The sequence below is a fragment of the Cryptomeria japonica genome, chromosome 3 (genome assembly GCF_030272615.1).
Source record: "Cryptomeria japonica chromosome 3, Sugi_1.0, whole genome shotgun sequence".
Lineage (NCBI taxonomy): Eukaryota > Viridiplantae > Streptophyta > Pinopsida > Cupressales > Cupressaceae > Cryptomeria > Cryptomeria japonica.
This window is the reverse complement of record NC_081407.1, coordinates 629,666,897-629,685,486: the sequence shown is the minus strand read 5'-3', so window position 1 is coordinate 629,685,486 and position 18,590 is coordinate 629,666,897.

Here is an 18,590-nt window from a genome sequence, read left to right as displayed (position 1 = left end):
TATGACACAAAACTCTCCACATCATCAACAGTTCTCCATCTTCTGGTTTGTTAGCTAATCCAGTGGGGCTTTCTTCCACCAATGTTGTTCTCCTAGTATTCTTAGTCTTCTTACACTCGAAAGCATGATGTCCTTCTCCTCCACACTTAAATAAATTACCTCTAAACACTATCTTGTCTTGTCTTATGTCATCTTTTCCAAAATTTTCAGTCTAGTAACCATCAGGTTCTCTTCTCTGGTAGAAATTTATATCATCCTTATGGTATGAACTACCATCCTTGCTTACTTTCTTGTCCTTGTTTTGATTTGTACAGGTACCTCTTCCTTCGATATATCCTCTTCCTCCTTGAAATCTTCCTCCAGTAAACCTTTGACCTCTACCTCTCTATCTCTGCTCATGTCTTTTGTTCATCTTCTCTTTTGTTTTCATGGCATACTAGTAAGCTTCTTCAACACTTTGCAACTTGACCAAACTAAGTTCATCTTGTACAGACATCTGTAATCCATTCAAATATCTGGCAACTTGTTCATCTTCATCATCAACATAACTAGATCTGATATTCAACTTGTAGAATGCTTCAGTATACTCCTTCACACTATATTCCTTCTCCATCAAATTCTATAACTTTTGGAATAGATTCACTTGATAATCAGTTGGCATAAACTTTTATTTTAACTTTGCAACTATCTGATCCTATGTTTTGATCTTCTCTTTACCTCTTCTCTATCTATCAACCTGTAAATGTTATCACCAAAGAGATGCATGACCTTTCAACTAGGTACAAGAATACTTCACCTTGCTTTCCTCTATAGTGTTCTCAAAATCAAAATATTTCTCCATCTTCGAGATCCAATCCATAAATTCATTTCAATCCAACTTCCATCATATTCCAATGGGGTAAAATGTGGTTTAGTATTCGCACCACTCAAAACCCTCAAAAACCTCTCTTCATCTAGATCAATCGCTGCTAGATTTTCTTGTTTTGTCAGGGCTTCCTCTTCTTCATCTTCACTCATGTCTTCAATATGTTGGCCTCTTCTCTATGCTGTATCAACGGCTTTCAACCGGGCTGAAATTCCTCTCAACATTTCCATCACAGCAAGGCTTGCATTCCCACGTGCTCCACCATTTCTATTTCCTCTTCACGTCATCTTCATGATAGTCCTCTATAGCTGCAGGTCGGATCCACCATCTGCCACCCCACAACAAAATTCTCAGGACAACGCAATGTTCAGAATAAAATCGCTTTGATACCACTCGGTGCAATCACCGGTTAGAAGGGACCTCAAAGAGATCAGTTCAAACCGATCAACAAGAGTAAACACAATGGAAACACAAGGATATGATGGAGGCAATGCAAAATAGATTGACTTATATCATGAAAAAACTGATTACAACCAACCAGTAACAACTGAGTTACAAAAACTGAGTCACAAGCCTATTAAAACATGCTCAAAAATACATAATAGGTCACAATTGGGACCTCAAACTTAAGATCTAACTTCTATGTTCTATCTACCACCTTTGATTGCATTCTAATGCTTGATTACAATGATTTATATGATCCAAGGGGATCTAGTTGGCCCAAAAAGGGATCAAAAACCGAAGAACAAGGCTTAATGTGTAAACCAACAAGGTTGACCTCCGCTAAAGAAATTTCTCCGAAAAATCAAAAGGATGAAGTGAGAATCAAAGGGAAGGTTGTCCACACACCAAGGAACAATTAAATCAATGCTCAGGGCTCTGCAAGCTGCGTAAAGGATCTGGTAGATCACCAATGCAAATAGGTCCAAGGCAACCCATAATAGAAAACTGTCTCAGAAACCGGTAGCGATAACTTGTCGGAAACTGATCCAAATGCTCAGTGGTTTGGGAATAAGGAATTTGATCAAGTCTTCAAGCAAAATCCAACTCCACAGGATCTAGTGAACCAAATCCAAGAAATACAAAAAGAAATGTTGAAACTACAAATATAAAAGAAAACAGAAAGAAATATTTTTTTGGGTTGATGCAAGATTGCCAAGAATCGAGGATGCTCCTACATTAATATGTATCGTATTGTAGTTGTAGGATTGTAAGTACCGGACATCGACTTCACCTAGTCTCACAGGTTTGAGCCTCTCCTATTCCAATGGCAAGTTGTTAGAGATGGCATGAGTTTCTTTCACTCAATTTAGGCTTAGTTGTTCACCTTGTCATTTGTGTTGTGGCATCAGTTGGTGGCTAGTCTTGTGTTGATGTTCCCCTTCCATTGGGTTTCTTGAAGTGATGTGAGTGTATGATTATTTTTTTAATTAATTAATGGGATAATGTAATTTATTAATGTTTAAATTAATTTATCCTATAGTATGACTATTGTTTATTTATTTGGTTAACTAAATAATTGACGATTATTTATTATTGAGGTTTGTATTTATTTAATAGAGATTAATTTATTTGATTTATTGTTTGATGTTTAAATTAATTTATCATATAGTATGATTGTTGTTTATTTATCTAGTTAATTAAATAATTGATGATTATTTATTATTGAGGTTTGTATTTATTTAATTAAGATTAATTTATTTGATTTATTGTTTAATAGCTTATTTATTTATTGTTTTGATTTATTGATAATTAAATTTATTGTTGAGATTAATTTATCTAATTTAATATAACTGTATTATTTATTTATTGTTTTATTTTTTATTTTTTATTTAATTTGACTATTTAATTATTTATCATTGTTTAAAAATCTATTTACAATTATATTGTTACATTAGTATTGTTTGTATAAACAAATATATTTTAAAGTTACCTACCCTTCTATTTGATTGGTTATTTTCGAATGGGTAAGTGAACAATATTATTAAATAATACTTGCCTCAGAACTATACAAGGTAGGTATAATATATTGTTTCTTTGATTTTTTTGATTGGTTGGAATTTCTCTATAGTTTTTGATGTAGTCATTTGGCAAAAATTTTGAGATTGGATTTTGAATTCGTTTGGAGATTGGATTGCTTAAATTTTTGGATTTTTTCTCTTCTTGGAATCTACCATTATTGGATTGTGATTGCAAGTTGGTTTTTTCTTCTTTTGAATTTTCATTTCCAAGAAGCATCTGTCTACACTGTGCTTGTTCAAAGATTGTTTGCTAGAAATTGTTTAAAGATTGTGTTTTGGGAAAATTTAGATTTGAATTTTAAGATTAAATTCAGATTGGAAAAATAATTTGGTGAAAAAGATTTGCATTTGATTGTTTATTCAAAGTTCTGAAAAATGTGTAGTGTTTTCCTATGTATTTTCATGATTTCACTTTCTTGTGATTTAGATGAGTTATTAGCATTCCTATGAATTTATATACCTCCTTTTATTATGCTCATCCATCTCCTTTATTATAGAGTTGAAATTGTGAGTATTTGGGCTTCCTGTAGCCTGTCAAGAGTCATTTTGCTTCCCTATAACTTGCATTTTTTTGGCATAAACCATATGGGAAGGTCTGAGGATGTGTTTGGGCTTTGGCTAGCTCTTGTGATGCTTTATTTTGGTTATTTTAGTGTTGAGAGATCCCCCCTTATTGATATGCATTCAGGGTGCCATTTTGAGCACTGTGGAAGAAATCTTTTTAAGTTATCTTCTATCTGGGAGTCTGCAACTTCATTTTTTTGTGTTTCCTCTTTGATTTTTTGACTTTTCAAACCTTTTTGGATGTTCTTTTGTGACATTTTGGACTCTTGTGTAGACCTAGGCAAGTGCCCTTTCCTTACATGTCAGTTTTGCTTGATTTCTGGCACTTTTACCAAAAATGCTATTCCTTAGACCCAAAAAACTAGGGAATCAACCAAAAACACCAATTTGTGTTCGAAGGGTGCTAAAAAATGAACCAAGAGTGCTAAAATATTGTAGAGGTGTAGGGAATGTTTGTTTGACTTGTGTGAGTGATTTTTTGGGATTTTTGAATTCTCCATATGTATGTTTAGATTTCTTTGAGCTTCTCTAAGTTGTCTTTGATTTCATTTGGTCTTACATATTGATCTTTGTGCTCTGGTAAGAGGCTTTGTGCCTTACCGTCGAGGAGGTTGCATATATGAGTATTGGTCCAGCAAGAGGGAGAAATTCCTTGGTGTTGAGGTATGATTTTCAAAGCTCCAGTGGGATGCATATTACCTCATTGTTGAGGATTATAAATGGATTTGGAATGATCTTTTAATCATGTTTATTTTTTTGCTCTTGATTGTTATTCTTTGGAGAAGGTTTGTTCCTTGTATGTGGCCTTATGTATCCTATTATGTTCAGTTTGTTCTCAACTATGTTATGAGAATTTTTATATCTTTTGTGATCCTTTAATTATGTGGTTATGATTTTATTTTAATGTGTGTTCCACCGTAAGTTCTTTGCATATGGTAGAGGGAGTTGGCTTTCATGTGATGACTGGGGTCATGTGAGATATTTTTTTCAGCATGTAGACCATCAGAGCATATTGAAAGTTTTCTTGATCTTAACAAGTGATAACATTACTAAATAAATTGATTGGGTTGGGATTCACTTAATTAGATAATAATAATTAGATTGAGGCCATTGAGATGGCAAGATAATATCCCTTGTTCTCACATAGGTTGAGATGGCTCCACATGTCTATCGGGGATTGATTTTACCCTTCTATGTAAGAGTAGCTTGTATGTATATGAGGAGTACAGATTACTCTTCTATATGAGGATAGCATGCATGACTACTATGGGTGTATATTTACCTTGTTTGTGAGGATAGCATGTAGTAACATGACTATCATGGTTGACCATATTCCCTTCTATGTGAAGATATCATGTGATGACACTCCACTCCTACATATGACCATGGTCCTTATGCCTTGATTTGTTGTTATGCCTCTAGAAGAGCTTATTGATTTTCTTTTAGCCATGTGATGTGATTTGGCTATTGATATTTTGTATACCTTTGTAATGTCATGTTGAGTCCCTTGGTTGTTTCATGTTAGCCTAGATCTTGAGTGAGAATTGGAACCTCATGTCATCTCCTAGCATGGGGGGTGGTTCCTATTTGGTTCCACATGTTCAGTTGGTTTGATGACTTCTTCCATTGGGATGTTCTTCATTGGATGATTGTCTGTGTGGATATGGATTCTATTGTTATTCATTATGTAGATTATCTATGGAGTTGATTTCTCTATATTTGGGATAACATTGTATTCATGATGGCATTGTAAATATGAAAGAAGATTATGTACTCTTGTATTTTAAATATCATGTAAAATGATGTTGTAAAGACTATGATCTTGGAATGTAATAAGATGATGTAATATCAACCATATTATGGAAATGCTCACTATGTTTAAGATTGTGATAGACTTGTATATGTAGACCTAAATGGAATCATGTGATTAGGGAAGGTTAATACTTGTTGTTATGTTTCATGTGCATGCATATGAATAGTAATCTTAATGATATGTAATGTAACTATTAAGGAAAAGATCTATTCCTATTCATAGAGATGGATATATAGATTCATAATGCACTAGAGGAATTATGTAAGAATGGTAATTAGAAAAATTTGGTTTGATTTTATAAAATGAACTTAGAGATTAAGGATGAACAAAAAATATAATAATATGAAGATGTTATTCATTAAGTAGTGACATTGAGATACCCTAGGGGAATGGATGTTAAGTTATCTTTATTTTTCACTTGTGTTATATGATACTATGATCATGTTTGTGATGTCTTGTGCATTCTTGTAGATAGAAAATGTTTTTTATTAAGGCAAAAATAGGTTTTGAAGGGACCAGAAACCCTTTAACAAAAACAAAGATCAGTCTAGACTTAACAAGGCATTAAGCCAACAAAGACCGCTAGAACTAAACATCTCCATAAAAAACATTATCCACATTACATCAAAGGGGCAAAGATAAGACAGAGTAGGAAAAAAAAATAGGAACTAGTAGAAAATACCAGACATAGAAAAACCAACAGAGAACCAGCACAGACACAACATAGAACCAACACTAATCTAGTAATTTCATTGATTATTCCATCTCTTTTTCAATCTTAATCATAGTGTTGGTAATCTTCTTGAGCTTCAGAAAGTTAGGGGGAGGTCCAACAACCTTTCTCTTCAATGGACCTCTGGTCCTTTTGTTGGGTCCCGAGGGGATATCCTACTCAATATTGGTATCCACATCCACTAGATCCTTCAATTGGAACTTATCTTCAAGGCTACAAATCATATTCTTGAATCTATCCACAGTAGCACCAATCACCCCACGACTTATTTTGACAACTGCTTTGATGGATTCCTTGATTTTTGCATTTTGGTCTTCTTGTGTAGTCATCTTGTCTTTGTATCCTTTCTTGAAATTATCGAAAGCCACCATAGTTGTTTTAAGGCAATCAATGACAGAGGCCTTCTCCTTCTTGGACCTAGGGCTTATCTCATCCAACATCTGTACCTTCTCCAACTACTTAACTTTATCTTTGACAATCTCCAAATTGTTGCTATCAGCTCTTTGTTTCAGCTAGATGTCCTTAATCTCATGAAAAATCTACTTAAATATCTTAAAGGTACCCATAGCCCCATCTCTGGCTAAAGCCAGGACATCAATAATAGTTTCTTTCTTAGAACAAAGCAAGTGCAAAGAAGGGTCAAGAGAACTTAGAAAAGGCTAGTGACTCTCAAAGTTTTGATGAGGTGGTCACTTGCTAGAAGTAGAGGGAGAGGGAATCAAAACACTAGCAAGCTAAGGACCAATCTAAAGATTACCAATAGGGGGGAGCTGGAACTACGAGGGTTTTTAGATTTAGGGTTCTTAACAAAAATAGTTTTTTCCTTATTTTTTAGGGGTGGTCATAAGGGGGGATAAGTCTTCATCATCGGTCTCAATATGGTACTCATCCTCCAAATACTAAGAATCCTTCGAGCTAGAATTAACCTCATGGGGAGAGGAAGTCATAGGCAGAAAAGATTTGACATGATCAAAGATAAGAAGGATAAGACCTTCATGCAAAACAAGGTTCTTGATAGGATCCTTCTTGTTTTCATCTATGATAGCATTTAAAGAGCTCGCAAGAAAGAAGAGAAAGGAAATTCTCACCTTATGTCGGAAATGGTAGGCAAAAGCTTTGGTATACCACCCATCAAGAGTGATATACTCCATAATCACCTTCAAGACATCACCCCAAATGGACTTAATCTTCACAATATTGTAGCTAGTAGTCCTATCTCTCACCAAATTTCTCTTCTCCTTCTCCTCTTTAGGGAAGAGTTTCACCGCCTTTTTGGAGAATTTTTTGTCTTCGTAGAGCTTAGCTCCATCAGTTGAGAGGCCAGTGACCTCTACAATGAGGTCCTCATTGATGGTAATATCTCTTCCAGAAAGGTTGACAGACCCCTTATTATAATTTCTGATGAAACTTTTCATTACCTTAGCTTTAACCCTATGCAATTTCTCAATGTAGGGGGTGAAACCACCTTTCTCCAAAATTATCCAATTTTTTTTATTGTTTTCCAGCACTATGCAATCCATGGACTCCACATGCTTCAAATATCCCCCCATTTTAGCACAACCACTATGCCCAAATAGTGGTCTACAAATAACCAAAGCAATGTAGTTCTTCAAATAGGAAATAGCCCTAAACTATGCATGAATATAATTTGATCCCAATCGCACCCAGAATACGTGCAGGAATAAGGCACTAGAAGAGTAATAAATTATGATCACCCAAAAACTATCCTTCACATGCCACGCATACCTCATACTAATTACCATAAATTTCCAAACAAATTAAAAAATTATCATTATAATCATTGCAAATTAGCTTCTCGGTTGGCAAGGCTATCCAGCCTAATTAACCCCCGCACTTCATCATCTAGTTTGTCCCCTCTATGCCAAATTATTTTTTCATGGGCTTTAACTCCTAGGTTGGCAAAGTGGTCAACCACCTTATTATTTTCCCTATAAGTGTGGTAAATTTGATATTCTTCAAAAGAATTAATAATTGTATGAGAAATTTTTCCAATTAGCTATATTCCAAGATGGATTGACTTCTTTTTTGAGACATTGGATAATATTTTTGGAGTCCCCTTCAATCCTCACCTTTGTAAAGTCTATTTTTTTACCAATCAGAAGAGCATGATAGACTGCAATGGATTTGACAATATGGTTAGTCTAGGTACCCAAGCGGAGTTCCACTGTCGAGATACATATGCCACATCAAAATTAATTTCAACCCATCCTGAAGGAGGCTCAAACCAATAAGTTCCATCACAGAGTTTTCTTATCAACTTGAAAACTCTGAAAATATCCAATTGAATCTACCAAGCATTTGCAACCTTATAATCATAGGCAGTGCATCTTTGAATCTTTTTTCTCAATTAGACACAATTAAGGCAATTAATTTTTTCCTTTACAATCCTCTGGATCTTATGAAAAACAATCTTAGCTAATAAGGAAGAGTCTTTGAATATCCTATTATTCCTCTCTTTTCATATACCCCAAACAAGATGTGAAAGAGAATAGGACCAAAGTATTTTGATAACTTGATTGTTACTAGGAACTCTCCATTGGATGAACGGATCCGGCATAGTAGATGGAAAGACCCAACAAAGATCCCATAGTTGAAGCATTCTCCCCCAAATTTTCTGAGCAAAGGGGCATTCAATAAAAAGATGGGGAACAGATTCTACATTAGCCATACAAAGGATGCAAATGTTGGGAAGATGAAATCCCCTCTTACATTAGAAATCTATAGTCAGGATCTTGTTTTGGAGGAGAATCCAAGAAAAGATATTGACCTTTGGGATAAGGTTTTTGATCCAAGCCTTAGCCCAAATAGGTCTACTGGAGCTTTGATTCTAAGACATAAAATAAAAGGCAAAAGAAACCAAACTTACCCGAACAATCAACTTTCCATACCATCAGATCATTTGACTAGTCCAGATAGGTTGAAATCAGGAGAGTTTGCAGAGGGAATAACTCTAGACTTATCTAAACTAGATTAACCCAGCAGGCAGTCCTCCAATAATCTTCTACCAAGTGACCAAATCTTCTAATGCATTCTTCCTTTAAGGGAATGAATAAAGAGTTGAGACATAGAGGCTCAATTCCAATCCAAGAATCCTCCCAGAACAGGATGCTAGAACCATTGCCCAATTTCCAACTAGCACCTTTTGCAGCAAAGCTTCTAACCTTTATTTAGCTCATTCCAAAGATAGGATCCACAAGGTAAACAATCAAAGGTGAAAAATTCTTTGAAAAAGGTAACTTGACTTAAATATTTGTTGTATAATATAGAATTTCATTCCATTCTCTTTGAATAAATCCTCCACACCTTCTTCACCAAAAGTACCTCATTAAAAGATCCGATGTCCCTCAAACCAAGCCCTCCTAAATTTTTATGCTTACACACCTCATTCCAAGAAATCAACAAAATTATCTTTTTATCCTCAAATATTGACCATAGGAACCTCTTTTGAATACTATTAATTATTTTTGCATATTTAGTTGGGATTCCAAAGAGACTCGAGGTATAGACTGGAAGGTTCTGCAAGGTTGCCTTCAACAATTGATTTTTTCTAGCTTGACTGAGGATAGTACCTTTCCAACTAGCAAGCTTCTTGTTGAATCTTTGCACCAGGGATATCCAGAAAGAATCTGGTGGTAAAGTTCCTAAAGGAATCCCCAAGTAAATAGAAGGGAAGTCTCCATTAGTCCACCACGATATATTATCAATTCTATGCTACCTTTCAACAGGAGTATTGAGAAAGAAGATAGAACATTTACCTCTATTTATGAACTATCTTGGATCTTCTTCATAGGAAATGAGGACTTTTTGCAAGTTATGGCCTCTCTAATAGCAGAAGTTCACATCAAAATTCTATCATCAATAAATTGTTGATGCAAGAAGATAGTAGAATCAGAAGAAGGGTGGAGCCCCTTTAAACTACTATCTCTAACCATCTTTTGTAACTAACTTCCAAGGCTTTCTGCCATGATAGTGAAAAGGACATGGGATATGGGCGCCCCCTGTCTTATACCCCTAAAAGACTGGAAAAAGTGAGAAGGTGATCCATTAACCAAAATAGAGGTGTTGGTTATAGAAATCAGTTGCCATATGAGCTCCTAAACCTTCTTTCCAAACCCAAAATCCATCAAGACCTTGAGAAGAAAATCCTTGTTCATCCTATCATAAGCTTTAGACAAATCCAACTTTAGAAAGAAGCCATGTCTCTTAGATTCAACAAGACAATGAATATTTTCATGCACTGTAACAATCAAATCTAGGATCCGTCTACCCAGGACAAATCCAGCCGATTGAGAAGAAATGAGAAGAGGAAGAACATTCAACAATCTGGAAGTGAGAACTTTGGATATAATCTTGTAAAATGAATTACAAAGGCTAATGGGAAGGAAAGCATCAAAATAATCAGCTCTAGGAACTTTGGGAATAAGAAAAATGAAAGTAGCATTGATCTCTTTAAGGATCCTTCCAAGTCCAAAAAACTCCTTCACAGCATTACAGATATCTTTGGCTACAATGTCCCAAAATGTGTGAAAGAAAAACATTGGGAAACCGTCAGGGCCAGTGGCATTATTGCCTTCAAAGGAAAAAATTATATTTTTAATCTCTTGACTAGAAGGAATAGCCTACAACATTCTATTTTTCTCTTCCTTAAGAATACTCAGAATAGCATCAATTAGACATTGTTGAGCCTCAGGTCTCAATCTCGTATCAGCAAATAAAAGCTCACTAAAATGTTGGATTTCCTCTCAACTAATATCAACCTCAGATTCAAGCTTATTGCCATTCCTAAAAATGTGGTTGAATCTATTAGATACTCTGTGTTTCATAGTAGAGAGGTGGAAGAATTTGGTGTTCCTATCACCAGAAGCAAGCCAGGTAGCTCTCAACCTTTTTGTAGCATCCTAAAATTGTGACACTTGCAATTTCAACCGCATTTGGGTCTTCACGATGGCGACGCAACACTGAACCTGAATGGAGACCCCGAAACTTGTTCATGACATCAAAAACTGCATTTTTCCAGCACCCTGGCCTGATCCTCCTTGCACCCCGCTGTCCTTGGAGGTGGGACCATGGCGCCTAGTGCCCTGGTCCTTCAGGACTAGGGCGCCCAGCGCCCTGGTCCCCTAGGACCATGGCGCCCAGCGCCCTGGTCCCTGGCCCTATTTATGGGCCCGGTCTCTTTTGGGTCTCAGGTCTTTTTGCTTGCAAATTGGAAAATAATGTTTCCTGGTCGGCCTAAGGTCAGGAAAATTAGTCTATCAACCCTAATTGACAAGTATATAAACTACATTTTCCTCTCTCATTTGAAAAGATAGGAAAAAGGCGGAAGTGACATTCAAACATTCAAGCATTCAAGCATTCAAGCATTCCTTCAAGCAATTGGTCATTCTAAGTCTCCATTCAAGGCTAAGTGTTGCATTCAAGACAAGGATTCAACCATTGAAGAGGAGATCACATACAACATACAACATACAACAACAATTACACCTTCGCATGTAAGAATACAAACATTCTTACAACAAGGTACTAGTACTTGTTTTACATTACAATTATTTACATTTACAGCATTTCTCATTTCTTGGTTAATTCCAAAACTGGGGTTTGACCTAAGGGCAAACCCTTAATCCCTAACCCCCCAATCGTCTTTGCTTTTCAGTGTGTAGGTTGCAGGTATGCAGCTGTAATTGAAGATCTGGAATCCTTGTGCAGAGACGAATAGATCCCCCTTCGTTTCGCGGATTTTTCGGAGGACCATGTGCACGCCGAGCGCCATCGTCCCATCAACTTTCGCTCAAATTTGTAGGACAACATCATCTCGACATTTTACTGCTAATTCCAGGTCCGCAACTTCATCCTATATCCCTATCTCAATTTATAAGTGAATCTTTCTCACTTTTCATGCATTCCTAGCTTAATCCTTCTATCTACATTCTTTACAAAAGAGGGTAGCCTTGCTATCTAAACCCTTGAAACTCATTTAGAATCCAATCTTGCCTTGTGTGGGATTGGACCTTGTGGGTTTCAACCCCTCTTTTGAATGTAAAGTCTCCCCCAAGTGAAAACCATCAATCCTAGTGACCTCCCTTCTCTCTCCTTGGAGTTGGAGAGGGGAGAGCAACTAGGGTTCGATTTTCCGCTTTACATTTTGGTGAACCCGACGTGAACATAATTTCTGATTATTCATGGTTAGATCTGAAAATTGGATGCCTTGATTACATTTCCATGTTTGATCTTTTGCAAAATTTAGAGGTTAATTGCATAAAAACCCTACATTTTCTTTTTAGTGATTGAGCTTGTGAAATGTTTAATTGTTAATGCTTGTTTTAGATCTACCCTTCTACTGCAAATTGTCAATTCATATTTGTGCTTTAATTCTGAAAATTAAGTGGTTAAGTGTCAAAACCCTAATTTTTAAAACCTTCTTGATTCAACCTTTGACCAACAATTTCACTGATCAAAACATCTCCAAATCAGCTGTAACTTTGGATTCCGCAATAAAATCATAATATTTTTAATCCCTAAAAATTTGGAAAAAAGTTGCGAGGACTGTGTGCACTCTGAGCGCCATCGTCCCCAAAAAAATTTCCGAAATTTCGGGAGCTAGATCTTACTGTATTTTTCTGCTAAAATCCAGAATTTTGGCTGATTTTATCAATTCTAACACTTTCAAAATTAAAGTCAAAGTTGGTCTAGTGATTGCTTGGATTAAGGCTTCTAATCATTCAAAAATTGTTGAAATTGAAATTTTGTGTCAAAATTGTGCTTCTTACTGTCCTAAATCTGAAAAGTGTGTTGGCGTTCATTCGAAATTTCAGTGCTTTATTCAAATTTTTGCAATCTGTGGCTTTTGAAATTAAGTGTTTAATTACACCAACTTTGATTTCCGCTTTCAAAATTGAATTTTGCGTGAAATTGAGTCAACTTTTAAAATTCAAAACCTGCATTGCTCTTAGTATTCCCTCTAAAATCATAAAATTCAAAATTTTAGTTTCCCTCTCTTTTTCAAAATTCAAATTTTGCATTTTTCAACAATCTTGGTACGGTTCAATTTTGAGATTGGAACTTTAATTTGGCCTATCTACAGATTGTAAAATCACTCAATTTTTTCAGATTAGCTTTAAAAACATCATAACTGTCATCCCTGCAAATTTTGAAAAAAGTTGCGAGGACCGTGTGCACTCCATTCGCCACGGTCCCAAACATTTTTTTCTGAAATTTTGGGAGATTGTCGTGATTGCATTTAACAGCTTAAATCCAGGAGATTGGCTGATTTTACTAAAATTTGCTACCTCTAAATTCAAAATCTTCTCTCCCTCTCTAGTGCATGAGTTTTACAACAATAAGCCCTACTTACACTATCCCCATTAGACGAAGCCTTAGAATTAAGTCTTTCCAAGGTTTAATTACTGAGGAGATGGAACCTAATTTGAATAGCCTTTTTAACGAGGACACGGGTAATTCCTCTAATCCTCTTAATGATGAAGAAGCTCTCCATGAGGTTTCTGTAGAACAACTTTCAAAATTGGATAACCAATTTGGTGATTTTCAGCAATGGATGTCTCAAGAGTATCCCGATAGTCAAGCTCTTTCATTAATTGAGGGTCTAAAACGTATGGTTCAAAGTGATAAGAATGGAATTGATATTTTGCGTGGTATTGCACACATCGTGGATTCAAATGTGATGCCTATGAAGAGTTGTGCCGAAACTTTAGGTTATACACAACCTCCTACTCAAGTCAATCATTCTATTCCGTTGACAACTTCTATTGCTAGCATACCTACCTTTACATCAAACATAATGGCTACTTCTATACAAGACATTCCGCCTATGATCACCAGTCATGGGGGCAATCCTTCCTCTAACCCTCTTCCTTCATTCAATCCAACTTCTTCATATATTCCTTCAATGAGTGTCCCTATTACATCTCTACAAATGAACATGACGCAAGGGAGCAATTCATTTAACCATTCCATTCCTCCTTGTAGTGTTCCTCCTTTCCAATCATCTCCTATGACTAACTATCATAGTGTCCCGCCACCTTACTCTCAATCAATACCTTCTTTCAATAACATAATACCTCCATCACAATCTAACACGTCTAATATGAATTCTTCAACTGAAGCGACCATTAACAATCTTGCACAAACTGTCTCTTCTCTACAGCAACAAATTGCCTCTATGAATCAATCTAAGTTTAGTGTGCCCACATTTGATGTTGCGAGCCCACTTTCTCTTGACATTGTTCGAGCTATCCCTCCTAAACATGTTGAAATCCTGCATTTGGAGCTTTATAATGGTAAAGGTGATCCTCTAACACATGTTAAGACTTTTCAAACAATATGTACCAATTTTGCTTATGACCAAAGGTTGCTTGCAAAACTGTTTACTAGGACATTAAGAGATAAAGCCTTACAATGGTATTGCTCGTTGCCTTCCTATTCTATTACTTCTTTCGAACAACTTGCAAATGCTTTTATTCAACAATTTCAAAACAATATAAGTCCTAAAGTTACTTTGATTGATTTAATGCATTGTAAACAAGGTGTTAAAGAAAAAGTGACTGATTTCATTGGTAGATATAAGCATTTGTATGCTCAAATTTCTTTTCCAGTGCCTGACAATGATATTCAAAGAATTTTTATTTCTAATTTACAAAAAGATATTCGAGACAAACTTTTGTTTTCTAAGTTTACTTCTTTCCAACAGTTGTGTGCAACTCTTCACAATTATCAACTGACTGTGAGTCAAATGGAACAAGCAAATCCTATGGCTCCGAGTGATAAGGGTGATAGTAGTCAACAACCATTTGGAAAGTTTAAACCGAATAGAGAATCCATCAAATTCAATGAAAACATCATCAACAACAATGTGAATGCAGCATCAGGTGTGCCTCCTATTTCTAAGTTTTTCAAGAAAGAAAGAAAGTTTACTCCTTTTAATGAATCATTGCATAGTATTATGAATAAGTTATTGGAACAAAATGTGCTTACTCTTCCTCCTATAAGGCAAATAGATCCTACAAAGATTAATTCACCCTATTTTGATAACAAATCTTTTTGTCAATTTCATCATCAACCTAGGCATGATACTGAAAAATGTTTTGCTTTAAAGGGTAAAATTCAAGATTTGATTGATAATAATACTATCTTTGTTTCTGGAGTGAATGATAAAGGCAACACATCTGTAGCTCCTCCTAACCAAAATCTTTAGATTTTTACTGATCCATTACCTTCTCATACCTCTAATGTGATTGAGACTAATGATTCCTCTCTCTCATCTGATGGTCTTGTGTCTATGACTCTGAATGTGATTAACTTTGTAGAACAACAAGAAAACCCTAAAGAACCTTCCATCACATTTGATTCTAGTGAAACTATCAGGGCACCTGATGGTCCTTTATACATAGTTGCAAAAGTCAAGAATACACCTTGTCGTGGAGTGCTTATTGATCCTTCGTGCATGGTTAATGCTATTACTGAAGAATTTATTTTTACTTTACAATTGAATCAAGTGATCTATGACAAAACAGATGTGATTGTGAAATTATTTGATGCATTTTCTTCTCCTGCAATTGGTTCTATTACATTACCTATTGAGGTCCATAACAAATCCCTTGATGTGAACTTTGCTATTATTCTTTCATCCGAACAATTTTGTGTGAAGCTTGGCTATCCTTGGCTATCTTCCATGAAAGCTATTGCTTCTCCTATTCATAAATGTTTGAAATTTTCCCATAATGGTGAAGTTGTTACTGTCAATCATAGTCTCTTTAAACCGGCTAAAAGAACTTCTAGCGTTCCTATTGATTATTTTTGGCCTAAACAATTCCAATCTCTTCCTCCGCAAAGTGATCATCTTTTCAAATCTTATCAAAAGTGGAAAACAGATATGATCCTATCTCTAAGTGAACCTAGAACACCCAAACTTGATATTCCTATCATTCTTGAGAAGGAAGTTCTTCCTTTGAAAGATAAAACTAATGTCTTTCCTCAAGAAGATTCCCAACCCATTCCCATGGATGTAACTATGTCTATGCCTAATAAACTTTCTAAAAGTAGACCTATACCTCCTCGTCATGATGGACTTAGTCTCCTTCCTAAACCAAATATTCCTCCTTTATATGGAGCAGTTCCTCCTCCTTCCTTTTATAGAGAGAAGAGACCTTCCTCTTCTCCTATTATTCAGCCTAAGAGACCACAACCTAAACACCCAAGTGATAAGGATGAGAACATTCCTCCTCCTCAATCTTCTCCACTTCCTACTAAGACTAGACGAAATCGTTCTGCACATGAACGTCGATGAAAGCGTCGTCTTAGAGCTCAGGCAGCTGCTTCTCAAACTTTACAATCTCCAAAAACACCTTCAACAAGCATTATTCCATTTTCTCCTCAACCAGAAATTGAGCCAAAATCTCCTAAACATAAGATGCATGATGGTCTTGATCCTGTGCAAGTTAAAGATCCTATCTTTATAAATCTTGATGATGATATGGATGAAAATGTTACTTCTCTTGCTTCTGATAGTGAATATGAACTTGTTGATATTGATAACGATTTATCTAACGAATTTTCTAAAGCACTTATCCTAGCTCCTAGACAAGAACAATGTGGCTTGGAACATGAACATAGCCCTTGTTTGGATCTCATGATAGCTCCATCTGCTGTGTTGGATGTTCCTCCTCTAGCATGTTTCCTACCTTCTCGAAACATTGAACAGCAAGATCGGGGGGTAGATGACGTGCTAGACTAGTTTCATTAGCATAGCAAATTCTCTCCTCCTCTCTTTTGTTACTTCTTCTATGTGTTATTCTCATTCTTCTATTTTTTGTCCTTAGTGTTGTCTACTTGAGGACGATGCAAAGCATTGAGATCTCTTTTGGTCTCTCTCATGTTGACTCAAAAGACACATGTGTTCCCTTCTTCTAGGTGACCTTCCTTGATTGGGGAATGAAGAACAATTATGCATACATACATATGATATACATGAATTATCATATAGCATACTGACCCCGAGGAAAGCGAAGTCACCTCGTGCTTTCTGTTTTGTGTCTATTATCCTAGGGTTTATCTCACACTTGGGGGCTAAATCTTTGTGATAACGTGCTCCTTTCCCTTCTCATTTCTTATGTGTATCACTACCCTAAAGCAATCACCCCCGTTGAGGTGTGTGCGATCGCTTTAACGTAGGGGGGCATACACCCCATCTATCCCTTCAGGATACTTGAAAATTTCTTGGCGAACTTAGCTTTGCCTTGAAAATTTTTGGTATTTTTCTTGCATGACTCATAGTGAGGGAACCTTACTACTGACAGTCATGGTTCTCCCTCGTGATCTTCCCTTTTACTTTGTCAATCGAAGTCGTAAGATCCTTAGTCCACTGGGGGCTTGGTGTATCTTGCCTCCTTGACGTGGTGAAAGTCTTTCAATATTGTTTCCTTGTACTTTACTGGAAGTATGAGCGTACATACTCCCGCTAAAGTGGGGGCTAAATGTAGCATCCTAAAATTGTGACACTTGCAATTTTGACTGCATTTGGGTCTTCACGATGGCGACGCAACACTGAACCTGAATGGAGACCCCGAAACTTGTTCATGACATCAAAAACTGCATTTTTCCAGCACCTTGGCCTGATCCTCCTTGCACCCCACTGTCCCTGGAGGTGGGACCATGGCACCCAGCGCCCTGGTCCTTCAGGAATAGGGCGCCCAGTGCCCTGGTCCCCCAGGACCATGGCGCCCAGCGCCCTAGTCCCTGGCCCTATTTTTGGGCCCGGTCTCTTTTGGGTCTTGGGTCTTTTTGCTTGCAAATTGGAAAATAATGTTTCCTGGTCGGCCTAAGGTCGGGAAAATCAATCTATCAACCCTAATTGACAAGTATATAAACTACATTTTCCTCTCTCATTTGAAAAGATAGGAAAAAGGCGGAAGTGACATTCAAACATTCAAGCATTCAAGCATTCAAGCATTCAAGCATTCCTTCAAGCAATTGATCATTCTAAGTCTCCATTCAAGGCTAAGAGTTGCATTCAAGACAAGGATTCAACCATTGAAGAGGAGATCACATACAACATACAACATACAACAACAATTACACCTTCGCATGTAAGAATACAAACATTCTTACAACAAGGTACTAGTACTTGTTTTACATTACAATCATTTACATTTATAGCATTTCTCATTTCTTGGTTAATTCCAAAACCGGGGTTTGACCTAAGGGCAAACCCCTAATCCCTAACCCCCCAATCGTCTTCACTTTTCTGTGTGTAGGTTGCAGGTACGCAGCTGTAATTGAAGATATGGAATCCTTGTGCAGAGACGAATAGATCCCCCTTTGTTTTGCAGATTTTTCGGAGGACCGTGTGCACGCCGGGTGCCATCATCCCGTCAACTTTTGCTCAAATTTGCAGGACAGCGTCGTCTCGACATTTTACTACTAATTCCAGGTCCACAGCTTCATCCTATATCCCTATCTCAGTTTATAAGTGAATCTTTCTCACTTTTCATGCATTCCTAGCTTAATCCTTCTATCTACATTCTTTACAAAAGAGGGTAGCCTTGTTGTCTTAACCCTTGA